We start from the raw sequence: 15512 nt of genomic DNA, 5'->3' as shown, positions 1-15512 counted from the left end.
GGAAGACTGCAACAGATTACACAAAGGCACATTTTAGTTTTATTTTCAAATTATGATTATCTAAAACAGATTATATTATGTTCCTCAAATAATGATCTGAAGCTTGTCATTCCATTCACTACAGTTCATTGAAACAGACTTTTCTTCTTGGAAAGAGAAAAAAGAACCTTTAGAATAAATACGTATGTCTGCAATTATGTGGGTGTTTTTCCATTTTTGAAGCTGTTTGGTGCCAAGCCAATGTTCCAACTCCAGAATAAAATTCTCTCCTGTCTATTCCTGTAGAGGGAACAGGCTTGGGACAAGGGACAGAAGCAGTTAGTGCATAGTTAGTGGGACTTCTTTGTCATCTGAGTTGCTCTCCCTTAATTGGGAAGCAGTGATTAGAAAGGACTGGAGTTCTCAAGAAGGAAAACGACAAAGGACTAAAAGGCTTTCTCCACTCTAAGATCTGGAGTAAAACCAGGAAATAAATGTTTAGCATCCTGCTCTATGTGACATACACTGGATGCAAGGTTTAAAAAAATCATTCAACTTTAGCAGAGCTCAGATCCTTACCCAGGTCACTTGTATCCACTGAGCTGACCATCCTGTTTCTAACAGTGCATTTGGGAACCTCAAAAACAGAGCATGAAAGCTACATACTCCCCTCCCCTTTTGTCTCCAGCATCTGAGTTTCACAAATATATGTCTTCCATGTGTAACAATTTTGTCTGCATGCATGTGCATGAAAAATGGAGGGAAAATAGCCCAGTGGCAGATCACCGGATCTGCATGCAGAAATTCCCATGTTAGACAGGAAAACACATGTGGAAACTAGAACTGCCAATTTCAAAAGTGGTTTAAACAGAGCAATGATCTGATTTTGAATCATATTTTTTCCTATGTTCTTAGCTGTAATCTCTCAGATTCTGATGTTGCCTCTCATTTCAAGAAATAATATATATTTTCTAGACAACTTTGCGAACTATTATTTCCTAAACAAGGACGAGTAACATACTAACTCCTACTAACTCCTGTTCACTTGGTAGCATTTTCCTAATAAGTTCAGAATGGCATCTTGGGAAGGTTGTCCTCTCTTACCTTAAACTCCTTCTCTGTAAAATGTATAATCTACCCACCAGAGTTGCAAGGAGCAAATGATTGTAAGTATATATTTGCAATTATGAGAAGCCCCAAGCACAGCCCCTAAAGTAGGTGCAGGCAGCTGTCAGAAGACAGGCAGGTAGCTGTCAGAATCTGGCCACACAGGTCCTCCTGAAGACCTTGGACAACCTTGACTTCTGCTGTACCCCACTCACAAAAAAATCCCCCAAAACACATTTTAGGCCAAAACATCATCTGGGGATGTGTTTTCACCTGTTGGGGGAGGCATTTTAAGCCCAGAAGAGGCTGGGAAACTGAAACAGAGATCATCTACTTTATTGTTTGTATGTACAGCGCTGTGTAAATCTACAGCATTGTAGAAATAAAGCATTATTATTATTATTATTATTATTATTATTATTTCCTATTCCCTTCCTGTTTTTAAAGGGGGCTTCTGCTAGACCTAAAGTGGTGCACACACACCCCTAAACATGGTTAAAATTCTCCCATGACTATTAGGAGGGGCTTAGGGTATTTGGGGACCCCCCTTAAAAGCAGCCTTGTTGGACCACATGCAACCTATGCTTTGCCAATCCCTGCCTAAAGTGTCCGAGGGGAGTGGGGTTCAGCCAGTTTTTTAAAAGATTATTTTGCAATATATATATGTATTGTGTGTGTGTGTGTGTGTGTATACACACACTGATCTCACACAACTGTAACTCTATTATTACAAAATCTGTATAAATCCTTTATCTCAGAAACAGGTTTGACCTAAAACATTTTTCCCTCAGAAGTCACAACTCCAGTAAACATACAAACAGAGACAAGGAATTTTTAGAGAGAATAACTTGCTTACCTTTATCCACTGTGGCACCAACCTTTATATATTCACCACACGGACCAGGAAGTATCCTATTATGCAGGTAATACACATCACCTTAACTCAATAAAACACTTACACAGCCTTATTCACTTCTTCGCACACTCTCCCTGCTTTGTCAACAGCAGTTGACAAGTAAAAGCCTTATTCTTTTCTTTCATAATACCATGCAGGAGGTGTGCCTATAAGTCTTATGCTATAAGTATGTATTTGAACAATGGTCAAGTTTTACATGCCAAAACAGATAATTACCTTCAGAACTTCAGACTGTCTTTCTGATTCAGTTTCAGACTTCCTTTGCAGGATTATCACAACAGCTACAGCAAACTGAAATACACATAAATTTAAAATATGAAATTAATTGAGGCACAATATTAATCTTTCATGGTTTGCTCATTTGCAAGAATAGGAGATATGAACAGAAAACCAGCTCTCATGTAGCAGACAAAGTTAATGAGTAACCATTTCATATTTACTGGTGCATCCTGCTACGTGACAGCTTAATGCTAATGCAAACATCCTCAGCAAGTCACTGATATGCAAGCGTTTAGGAACTTTCTCCCAGATGTAAGAGAAGAATCCCAAATATCTGATTTGTTCTCATTTTGTATGGTCACAGTATATTACTAAGTTTTTCCACATATAACTGTATTTCACTATCCCTAACATGGAGGAGAACAGAAGGTAGATAGGGATTGACTAGAAAACCTCTTAGTGATCCATACTAGATCAGCAAGTGTTCCTTATTCTTAGTATTTAGCACTAGCAAATAGAACACCACATTTAAAAAGTGGCTGACCCCACTCTAATTGCTCTTCTTTCAGTTTCTGTACTCCTTATATATAAAGGAGGAGCATCAGTTGGCTATCCAGTCTTTTTGCTACTCTGTTGCCTAGCTGCATAGCTTTGTGTAAGAATCATTGATCCACAGAAACCCGAGTTATAGATTTGTACCAGCATATCCATGCCATGCCATGCCAGATTAAAGGTTCATGGATTCCAGTAAATCATTGGCTACACCTTCTGAGCAATTACTTGCTGTCTGATTCCTTTTGGTGGATCTCAAAAAAACAGAAAAGATAATTTAAGTGGACCCCACAAAACCAAATCTGCCAAAACTAGATCTAAATGTAGAAGCAAGGCTCTGCCAATGTGTTAATCTCAGGTGGCTGGCATATACAGAGGAACAACTTTGCTCAGGTGCTCTAGTACTCAGGAATGGCACAGGCATACAGAAGAATGGGACTGGAGCATCTACTGACAATTAATAATTTCCTGTGTCAGATTTTTTTCCACCTTTGCAAAAAATCAGATTTTTTGTGTTTTTTTTCACCAAGATAGGTAATATTCTAAGTGTTGTTATGAATATCCAACTAATTTTCTGCTTTTCAAAAGAAAACAGAAACTACATCAGTTTCAATATGCACACTCAAGAAGTAAATTATAAAAAATGATGAAAATCACCAGTATAGGAATGAAGAGGGCACAAGCTCAGGGGTACAATACAAATCTTATATTAAAACCTGACTCAATTAATTTATTTAGTCCACTTCAAATCATGAAATTCTTCTTTGGGCCAACGAAATCAATCTTTTAAGCTATCTGAAGGAGTACTCCTATTCAATAGCACAGTAAAATTGGTTTGATTGTTCCTTGAGTAGACTGAGTCAGCTGCCTCTGAAGAATAGTTTTGCCATGTGACTTTAGCTTTGCTGGGCCTTAATGTTCCTCTGAAGTATCCTATCACCTTTACACCCCCAAAAACATAGAACCTGAGGGGAAAAGGAAGCTGTAAGGAGTTCATTAATGACAAAGGATTGAGTCATTGTAAGCCATTTTATATTTTAAAATGTTCAAATTACACTACAAGAAATGTAATATTATACTCTCAAATTGCTGCATCAATCAATGTGGTCTGATCTGCCTTGTAAGCTAATGCCACACAACATGCCACTAAAGCTGCATTGTACTGCAGATATTGTATTGCACCTCTTAAATTGATCCTGCCAGTTACTGGCAATTTGAATACCTCAACTGGAGGCTGCAGGTTTGCAAGTGTGGTAATCCAAAGCCAGTGTGGCATGTGGTTATAGGGATGGACTGGGGACTTGTGGGATCCACGTATTACTTAGTGAACCAGGAACCCAGTGAATAACTCAGTATCAACTATAGGTACCTCAGAAGTGAATAAATAAAGTTATTTCCAACCGCTTTGAAGGGGGGCATTTAGATGACACATGTCTCAAAAGTGGCTGGAAACAGGACTGAAGCTATGCTTCAGGGTTAAAAACTGGAGAAAATAGAAGTGAGGAAAGTCCAACTCAAGGTGGAAAATGTGCATCTTCGTTGCTGCATATAAACACCCCAACATGAGTGTGGGGCTATGGCAAAGCAGCCTATAAAAGCCCAACAAAGGAACTGTGAGACATCTGAAGAAACTCATCCAGTCTGAAGAAAGGCAGAGAAAAGAAAAGAAAAGAAAAAGAAGCAACGAACACAACCTCAAACAAGATGCAAAATTCCTGTGATGCTGCTCACACAATGGATGAAAGATTACTGAAGAAAAGCAGCTTCACAGGTGCATGGAGAAGGTGTGAGGATGAAGGTCCCATTAAAAGCTACTTAAATCAAAAATGTTCCAGATATAGATTTGATATAGGTCAAGATCCCCACACTTGACTGTAACAGAGACCATGGAGAAGAAAAATATGTAACTTTTTAAATTGGTTGTTTCACAGGATATCACAGTGAAATTAAAGGGCCAAGTGTCAGAATGAAATCTGAACATATTTTCTGTTCAGTTTAATCCATGTTGTTGTTGTTGTTGTTGTTGTTGTTGTGTGCTTTCAAGTAATTAATTTCTGACATTATCTGACGCAAGGATGAACCTATTAAGGGGTTTTATTGTCAAGATTTGTTTGGGGGGGGCTTTTGGCTTCCTCTGAGGCTGAGAGAGTGTGACTTGCCCAAAGTTACCCAGTGGGATTTCATGGTCAATCAGGCCATGGAATCCATGACTATGTAGTTACTGTGGCACTTCATTCTTTTGATGCTGTCATTTGTTGTTGTTCTTACTGGCCATTTTAAGTTGATTGCAACTTATGCCAACCCTATGAATGGGAAACTCCAAGAGTCCTGAGGTCATCAATTGCCCTGATCAACTTTTGCAAACTCAGAGCTGTGGTTTCTCTCAAGTGATTCAATCCACCTGTGAGGTCTCTGTCTTTTTCCAGCGATGGAGATGGAAATTCCCACCTACATCGTTGAAAATGAACATATCACAGGTAAGACCCAATGATGCATTATAGACCGCCCAGAAGGGGCGGTCTGCCACCACCGCCATTTGCAGTGCGGAGGAGCCCCAGCGTCCAAACTGCGAGGCTCCTCCGTGCTGCAAATAAGAAGCGCCAAAATGGCGCTTCTCTTTGCGGCGCGGTTATGACACCGCGAGGCACCAACGGCACACTCGCAGCGTCATATGTGCTGTGTGACGTGCGGACGCAGTGCGTCCGCTACATAAAGATGGCAGCCCCCGTGTGGAACGGGCGCCGCCATTTTGTACGAACTCGGACCGTATTAGGGTTAGGGGCGTCCAGAAGGGACGCCCCTTTCTAACCCTAATACAGACCCAGTCCGTACTTTATGCCCGTCTGTAACGGGCCAATGTTACTTTTCCTACTGCCTACTAGCTTCCATAAGCTAGATAGACACTGGAGTAGTAAAACTGTTCAAGTCAAATTGCTGTCATTTTCAGCACAGGTACTGACTACAGAACTGTCGTGCACATTTCTAAATTTCATCCTGTTATACTTCCTAAAGTCATCAAACTACTTACACAATTAGTTCATTTTTGTAATGCTCTATGTACTATGCTACAGTCAGCCCTCGATATCCACGGATTCAACTATCCATGGCTTGAAAATATTCAAAAAAATACATAAATTCCAAATAGCAAACCTTGATTTTGCCATTTTATATAAAGGACACCATTTTACTTCCATTGTATTTAAAGGGAGTTGGGTAGCCACATATTTTGTTATTCATTGGGGGGGGGGGTATCCTGGAACCAAACCCAAGCAGATACCAAGAGCCCACTATATAAACTATTGTGACATGAAAAATAACACTGGAAACAATCTGCAGCAGGAAAGCATCTCAGCCCTGTAAAACATTAACAAGATCACTTTGACAGTCAGCCATAAAATTATGCAAGTTGGAATCAGGATGCTGTGTAAAATTTCACTCTTTATTTTTTTTTTTCTGCTCACTGTTATCTGCCACAAGCTAGACAGACAAGTTACAACCAAGGATTGACTCCACATCTAAACACATTAGTGTCAAACTTGACTAAATCCATTATGAATGGAACAACTTTTCAAACGTATCTACAAAATATTCTGACACATAGTGCACAGATGTAGACATGTTACTCAATTTTATATGAATATCCCTTCCAGAGAGGCATTTTTCTCACCTATGTCAGTTTTTCCCACCTATGTGCTATCTCAGCCTTAGCACATCAGTTCAGATATGATGTTAAAATCTGAAATAAAGAGACATATTATTGAAGCAAGAGAGCCAGCCTGGTGTAGTAGTTTTACCTGCAACCAGAGGACTAAGGAAATTCAGAAAACCAAAAAGAAAATAGGAGATATGTTGTTTAAAAATATTTTGGTATACATGAAATAATATGTACAAAAGATTTACAATGTTAAATTCATAATGAAACCTGAAATTTATCTACTCAACATGACAACACTTATGGAATAAAATACTGAAAAGAAAGAATGGAGAATTATTCTACATCTGGTGACAGCTGCCAGACTGCTAATTGCTAAAAGTTGGAAATTAGAAGAAACACCACAGATCGAAAACTGGCTTTTAAAGTTACACGACATGAACGAGATGGACAGACTTTCACATGGGATTAAAAATAAGGACATGTCAAAATTTGCATGGTACCCAATTATGGAATATTGGAGTAAGACTTGGGGCATTAAAAAAGAGTTAATTAGTAGTTTAATTTAAATATCAATGGGAAGAGTAAATTAAGATTTCTTAAAAATATGTTAATACCCATTAAGTTGTTTAATTACAAGAAATTATACCATGATTTTCTTGTATAGGAAATCCAAGGAAGCAACATAGATAAGAGAAATAGATTTAGGGAAGAGATGCAAGATAAGTAAATGCACCGTTGCAGGGAGAAGGTTTTTTGTTTTTTTTTGTATAGATGTAATCTGATATTTTAATTGAAATGCGGTAATAGTTTCAATTTACCTTGAATAAGGTAAGGGAAAAAAGAACCAAAATTGGTACTCAAAGGAAGACAAAGGAAGACAAAATTTACTTCTCTTTCTTATATAATCTGTGCATTCCTTTGATGTTAGAGAAATGGTGTATAAGGAAAAACTAGAGTCTAAAGAAGTAAAAACATAGAAATTAAGACACAAAATCAATTAAGGAAAGTTTGTATTGGTATAACTTTTTGTACATTTTATTTTAAAATAAACTTAATAAAGATTTTTTTAAAAAATCTATTTTATGTTGCATTTTGACCACATCTTGAGAAGTCATGACTCATTAGATAAGACAATAATACTAGGAAAGGTAGAAAGGAAGGAAGGAAGACCACAAACCAGATGGATAGGTTCAATCAAGGAGGTCAGGGGCCTGAATTTGCAGGACCTGAGCAGTACAGTGGAGCATAGGGGATCTTGAAGATGTCTCATTCATAGGTCTCATGAGTCAGGGTTGACTTGAGATTAATCCAAGGCTGAGTACCCTAAAAGGCACTATCTGATCTTGGAAGCTAAGCAGGGTCAGAAACTGCAAATGAATATCAGGTGCTTTAGGCTATATGGTGATCCCTCCACAATTGCTGGGGGTTGGGGTGAAGGATCCCCATGAATTGGAAAAACCACAAATAAAAAACCACTATTCTTTTTATCTAAGAGAACAGCTCTCTAGGAATCTCAAGATCCTCCAGTGTAACTCTATGATCAACATCTGCCAGAGGCTGATCACAGAATCATGCTGGAGGACCTACAAATGCCTAGAGAACCTCTAGGTTCTCCAACACAGTTCTATGGTCAATTTCTGGCAGAACTGCACTGGAAGACTTAAGAGATTCCCAGAATGAACATATTCATCAAATACATGTGAACAGGACTGTTGGCTTATAGTAGTAGTTCTCAGAATGTGGTCCTCAGATGTTTTGGACTTCAGCTCCATTGGTCTCAAGCAATATGATCAATACTTGGGAGTTAAAGTCTCAAACATCTGGAGGACTAGAGTTTCAGAACCACTACCTCAGAGAATGTCAGAATGCTGAGAACCAATAGTATATCTTTTATTCAGCTTAACATGGTTATGTGGTAACAGGAACACCTTGAACAATTTCCACAAGACCGACATTCTAGCTGATCAGACCCTGAAATCCTGGACTAGGAACTAAAGTGTGAATATACAGAAAATAACTGAATAATTGTGGTTTTAAAAAAGAAAAGAAAACCTGCTTGCTTGTAAAGCAGATTGTGTATCAGGGTGCCTGCAGGAAAAAATATTTAGCGTCTGTCACACACACACACACACACACACACACACACACACACACACAGAAAGGAAATTTGATAACAGATGCTTAAAGAACAGCCAGTCCCAAAATGTTAATGTGACTTCTCCCATCAACTGAAACACTAAGTTATTTATTATTATCTGTTGATACATATAATTTGTACATGAATCTAGAGTGCCACATAGCTTCCCCTCATTTTCTCCTCATAATATAAAGTGACGTATCCAAGGTGCCGCTAATGAACTCCACAGCCAAACAGAATCTGAGCCCTGATCACTGAAATATAAACCCCACAAACTATCCACTATACAACCTCAGGCTTACATGGGACACTGCTTTTAAAAAGGCAGCCAAAAAGTTCCAGAATCCAACTAGAACCAGAAATAAGATGCCGCTCAAGAGCTGTAGCCCCCAGAAAATAAGCTGTTCATAAAGTAACAGTTATTGTATGAATGTTATGTTAACTACTTTTAGGCAACATTCACATAAAAACGAGAAATATACCATCTTTTTCATGTATACATCAACCAGTCCCACTATCCCACACACCAGTCTAATATTTGGGCCCATACAGACAGGCCAAAATAAAGCTGCTTCGGGTCACTTTGGAGGTATGTTGTTTAAATGATGCATGCATCCTAAGAAGCCAGAAGTTGCGCCAAAGCTGTGCTCCTGTCCTTAGGACTGGAGCATGGCTTTAGTGCGGCTTCCCGCCTCTTAGGATGCATGCATCATTTAAAAAGCATACCTCCAAAGTGACCCGAAGCAGCTTTATTCTGGCCTGTCTGTATGGGCCCATTTTTCAAATATTCTACCTTTGAGAATCCCTTTCCAAATCACTTTGTATGCCAAGGAACCCTAGCACATCTGTTTCTTACCGAAAAGGTCACAAATATTTGGGGCACAGGAGAGTATTATATGATGCACAATGATATTCTGATCAGACTCTGTATTGTCCTCATTTTTGCTCTATATGGATTGAGAACGGGACATAGACCATTCTCTCCTAAGGTCACACATCACGCATCCATTCTGGCAAGAAAGGAATTAAAGGATAAACTGATTTCCACACAAATCACATCCTTCATTTTCCCACTGATTAATTTCCAGAGCTTCCAAAGAATTTCAGTTTTCCAGGACACTATCTTAAAACCCACAGCATCCTCTACAAATAACTTGAACCACACCAAAAGCTCCTCATCTCTTTCTTCACAATTTTCCCCACTGGTAAAGCAAGAACAAATATAGATTTTGCCACATGTACATGCTACTCCCTGGGAGGGGGGAGGACAGTGTGGTAATTTTAACACACCTGACTGGCATTTGTTTGGCCAAGGAAGCCCCAGCTGACTAATACAACTAGACAGCTTGGCTAAATCATTACAGGAAAGTCTCACTTGACATTAAGCCCAATTAACAATATTTCAAATTCACAACATCTCTCCAGAAATAAAGAAATGTCTCACCTACAATGAACAGCTCTCCCAGCACATCTGTGGAATTAAGCGAAGTGAGCAAGGCAAGAGACTCATGAGCATGAGGGCTGGAGTCTGGGCATTAAGAAAATCTGAGTTTCTTTTATCTGCATAGGTTGGGGGACACAAACACTCAGATAACTGTTATTATGTGCTTAGAACTTTCACACCCACTGCCTTTCACATTATCACACCCAGGTAAAGGATGCAATAATTAATAAATAATAATAATAATAATGATAAAATCTTTATTTCTAGCCCGCCTTTCCAAAGATCAAGGCGGGTTACAATTATTCTTACATGTGATGCTATTTTTAGACAGATCCTACAAATGGTTTTAAGCAAAGATTTTCTGTTTAACAGGTAGTACATGCAATACACATACCCATGCACATAGATAGATAGATATTCAAAAATGCTCAAATATCATTGTATAGTCAAACTAATGTTAATAATAATAATAATAATAATAATAATAATAATAATATGTTTTATTTATAGACCACTATTCCGCAATGATCATAGCGGTGTACAGTAAAAATCATAATGCAATACAAAATACAAGGTGACAAAGGAGGGAGAAGTCTCGTCCTTCAGGCAGTCCCTGATGTTGCTGGGTCTGTCTGATCGCTCCCTCTGAGGCCAAGATGTCAGTTTAGGAGGGAGGGGCCTCTTCCTTCAGGCAGTCCCTGATGTTGCTGGGTCTGCCTGATCTCTCCCTCTGAGGCCAAGATGACAGTTGAGTTATGTCCCCATAAACTCTATCATGTCCTCATATGACCGTATTTCAAACAGACTATAAAACTGACAGCAGGAACACAATGGCAACCCCAAAGTTTTCCATAAACCTAACTCTCTCAAGTATAAAATGATACTGGGACAAACAGGTCAACATTAATGCTAATCTGTTGCTTTCACAGAATTTACACCCTTCCTTTGCCAAGTTCCCAGGATAACTTGTTATTGTATGTATATATAATCAGCATATATATATAATCATATAGTTTTGATTATATGAAGGCCAGCGTGGTGTAGTGGTTTGAGTGCTGGACTAGGACACTGGGAGACCAGGGTTCAAATCCCAACTCGGCCACAGAAACTCTCTGGGTGACCTTGGACAAGTGACACTCTCTCAGCCTGCCAGGAAGCCAATGGCAACCCCCCTCCCCCCTCCAACAAAACTTGCCAAGAAAACCCCACAATAGTTTGCCTTAAGGTCACCATAAGTCATAAATGACTTGAAGGCACACAACAACAACAGCAACAACAACAACAACAACAACAACAACATTCAATTATGAAGTCATAGTACTCATCACTTTTCTGACTGCCAAGGCTCCCAAAGTGAGATAGTATTATATATCTCACACAGATAAATGCCAGGCTAGCCTCCATGGGTAATGCACCCCACAGTGGTGATGGCACTTACCTAATAAACTCTAGCCATCCACAAGAAGGCTCCTGGTAAAGAGTTTCTCTTGATTATCTTACTGTATAGGCTACTATGGAGCCATTCCAGCATCCAAACCCCAAGCCATGAATGGCTTTAATAAGTCAAAATCATCACTTTGAATTTAACCTAGAAATTAACTGAGAGTCTTTAATACTAGATCTCAGCTCAGTGGCTATTTGTATTTCACAGTTCCATTACCAAACAGCATGTGTGGCATTTGATATGAGCTAACTAATTTGAGGTATTATAGTTCTTGCTCTATTGGGTAAGATACATCAATTTATCTATAAATCTATGAAAACTGCCTAAGCTAGAGGGTTTTTGAAGTTGTAACAACCTAAGACAAGCCATGTTGGATCAGCAGGGAGGCCTATGTAGCCCAGCGTTGTGTTCAAACAATCGCCAATCCATTTAAGATATTAACCTGAAAACATGGAAAGATGCCACTATGGTTGCAATAAATGGCCAGGGGTTGGGGGGGGGGGGGATTTTGTCCCTCCAAATGTTTTGGACTTTATTTCCCAGACATCCAAGGCCATTATGGTCAATTGTGTGGCCAAAACATCTGAAGAGCCTAAAGTTCACTACCCCTTCAGTAAAACAGTCTAGGGTAAGTGAGCCACTGCTTTACCCTAATCTGATGGAGACCTATTAATAGGGGCTATCTTAACTGCAGAAGATCTTCAAAAATTCAACACGGACAATGAGGAAACAGAAATAATAAAAGAGTTCCTATACAGATCAAACATCAATCATAATTGGGACTGCAGTCAAGAAATCAAAATAAGAATGTGGAGGGCAGCTATGAAAGAACTAGAAAAGGTCCTAAAGAGCAAAGATATACAACTACGCACAAAAGTTAGAATCATACAAGCAACTGTATTTCCCATTACCATGTATGGATGTGAGCACTGGACAATTAAGAAAACGGATAGAAAGAAAATAAATTCATTTGAGATATGGTGCTGGAGAAGACTGCTGACAATACTGTGGACAGCCAAAAAAACAACAACCAACAAATACTATAAATGGGTCCTAAAACATATCAAACCTGAAGGTTCCCTGGCAGCCAAGATGATTAAACTGAGGTGGTTGTACATTGGCCACAACATGAGAAGGCATGGCTAATTAGAAAATAATGGCAGTGCTATGAAAGTTGGAGACAAGTAGAAAGAGAGGAAGACCATACGCTTGATGGTTGGACTCTGTTAAGGAGGTCACTAGTATGAATCTATTAAGGAGGTCACTGGTATGAATCTGCAAGAACTAAGAAGAGTAGTGGAGGACAGGGAGACTTGGAGATGTCTCATTCTCACCATGAGTCCAGATCGACCTGAGGGTGGTTAACAAGAAGAATAAATCAACCAAATTTAGGAAATCAAAAATAGGCTAAGAGGAGGAATTCCACCATTAGCCATGCTTAAATGCTACCATTAACATCAACAGTAGGTAACTGTTTCCTCTTGAAAGGGGCTCAATTTGCAAGTAAGATTCTCAAGAGAAATTACCACAAATCAATAAGATGATCACAAAAGCAGTGACAGCAATATTCTGTTTTGAGACCCATTATACAGATATGTTTCTGTATCTATCCAGATAGACAAACTTCCACTTAATGGCTCTGCAAAGAAACTTGTGTTTGCAAACCTAGGAATCCCATCATAGGTGCACTGACTAAGGTTGCATCCGCACTGCAGAAATAAATAATCCAGTCTGACACTGCAATAACTGCCATGGCTCAATGCTACAGAATACTGGGAATTGTAGTTTTGTGAAATATTTAGCCATCTCTGTCAGAGAGCTCTGGTGCCACAATGAACTAGAGTTCCCAGAATTCCATAGCATTGAGCCATGGCAGTTATCGCAGTGTCAGACTGGATTATTTTTGCGGTATGTATGAAGCCATGCATCCAATCAGAATGCCACTTATCTTTACACTGGCCATCCTACTACGACTTCCAGTTCACCATCCAACAAATCAGTGGTATCATTAAATTCACATTCCTTAAAGGAATGTAGATCTCAAACAGTTCCCTCAGAAATGTGTCTGCAATTAAAATAGCTCTCTTTTTTCTTTTAGATCCTTTGGCCTAATCTAAAAGGGTGTGCTAAGTAGGTGAGGTAACAAAAAGACAAAAATCCTTGTTGACCTTGTTTCCGCAATGATTTTAACTGAAGGTGTTGACTAGAATTCCCCAGAACCAAATGTGCTGAATAGAACTGATGCAGTCCAATATCTGAAGGGCCCCAACTGCTCACTGCTGTTCCAGACTGTCATTCGAGATTTCTTCCATATGAACTATTACAAAAGTGAGAAGGAGGAGGCATATCATTTACTTGTCTAGTGACCCTAGTTTGGTGTTGTTAGCTGCCAGCGACTTCAACTTATGATGACTCCGTGAATGACAGACTTTCAAGTTATCCTGTAATCGACAGCCCTGCTCAGATATTGCAGAACTAAGGCTGTGGCTTCCCTCATTGAGTCTATCTACTTGTAATGCAGAGCTACCAGGGTGAAGTGGTTTAAGTAGTGGACAAGGACTCTGGAGACCAGCATTTGTATCCCTGCTCAGCCATGGAAATCCAGTGGGTGACCTTGGGCAAGTCACACTATCTCAGCCTCACAAAAAGGCAAGCGCAAACACCCTCTGAATAAATATTGCCAAGAAAACCCCACGATAGGTTCACCTAAAGGCCCTCGCCACAAGTTGGAAATGACTTGAGGCACACAATGACAAAAAACTGCAATAGGGTCTTCCTCTAGTTACCTCCAAGTACTAGTTCTTGTTGTTGTATGTCTTCATGTCATTACGTTGACCCTGAGGCAATTATCACAGGCAACATTTGTTCAGATGGAGATTTGATTTTGCCTCCTTCTGAGGCTGACAGAGTGTGATTTTGCCTAAGGTCACCAAGTGTGTTTCCATGGCTGAGCAGGGATTCGAACCCTAGTCTCCAGAGTCATACACCAATGCTCCCTACAGTCCAATGCTCAAGCCACTATACTGCATTGGCTAGTTACCTGTTCACAAAGTGATTGTGTCAAGTTCACAACCAGGATGCTTGTAAGAAGTTGAAGACCATCCTGTTCAGAGGAGCGTTCCCAGGCATTGCGTGATTGTCACTTGCTATTTGATGTTCTTTTTTGTTGCCTGTTTTATTGAACCATTTCCTGTATTGCTATGTATTTTATATGTATTATCCTATTATTTCTTAGATTGTATGCCATAGGCAGGTTTACTCTTTTATATTTACTGTTTTATGTACAGCGCTGTGCAAATCTACAGCGCTATATAAATGAAGAAGAACTATCCTTCTCCTCAAAGCCTGTTTATAAGGAGGAAGCACAAACAACAAGTACGAAACCATCCTTAATAGTTTTCATCCAAAGATATAGTCTGTAGAATCAGTAAGTAGAGATCTTGTAGCACCTTTGAGACTAACTGAAAGAAATATGTTGGCAGCATGAGCTTTCGAAGACTGAAATCTACTTCCTCGGGTACATAGTACATTCATCCAGTTGAGGAATGTCAGCGGAGAACCTCTGTACTCCTACCTGGAAAGAAAGGCTAAATTAAACTGGGAGGTCGGTTTACTCCTGAGTAAACCTGCCAAGGACTCCGAGGACCAACATGTGTGGAAATATCATTCACGCTGTACCATGAAACCAGCTGGGTGACCCTGGGCAAGTCACACTCTCTCAGCCTCAGAGGATGGCAATGGCAAACCCCCTCTGAAGAAAACTGGAAAGAAAACCCCATGGTAGCTTTAAGATTACCATAAATCAGAAATGGCTTGAAGGCGCGCACACAACCACCACCAAGTCACTAGTCCCTAGAGGTAACTAGAAGACGAAATCAAGCGCGCCTGCACTGTCGAAATGAGGCATGTAAGTGATACCATGTAAGTGTTGCAGCTCCATCCTATGCAACCTTTGGATTTCTAGTTTTACAAGTTCTTTAGCCTTCTCTGTCAAAGAGTGTCGCTACGTCACAAATCTACAAATCCTAAAATTCTGGAGGTTGGGACCATGGCAGTTAA

General features: G+C 39.6%; 1 protein-coding gene across 5 annotated transcripts in view; it reads right to left on the bottom strand.

The window, feature by feature from the left end:
- The window catches only part of DYM (dymeclin), a 239798-nt gene that overhangs the window by 223141 nt on the left and 1145 nt on the right, over positions 1–15512 (bottom strand). For 3 of the 5 annotated variants that reach the window (XM_089497500.1, XM_089497528.1, XM_089497523.1), the window contains exons 2-4: positions 10010–10125; positions 6441–6509; positions 2219–2293 (exon numbers count right to left, since the gene is read on the bottom strand). The gene's annotated coding sequence lies outside the window, so the exon portion shown is untranslated. The remainder of the gene's footprint in view (positions 1–2218; positions 2294–6440; positions 6510–10009; positions 10126–15512) is intronic. The other 2 variants (XM_089497508.1, XM_089497516.1) reach the window with 2 other exon arrangements.

The sequence above is a fragment of the Sceloporus occidentalis genome, unplaced genomic scaffold (assembly GCF_023333645.1).
Source record: "Sceloporus occidentalis isolate IW3139 unplaced genomic scaffold, rSceOcc1.0.p SCAF_1, whole genome shotgun sequence".
Classification (NCBI taxonomy): domain Eukaryota; kingdom Metazoa; phylum Chordata; class Lepidosauria; order Squamata; family Phrynosomatidae; genus Sceloporus; species Sceloporus occidentalis.
This window is presented reverse-complemented; position numbering and strand designations above follow the sequence as displayed.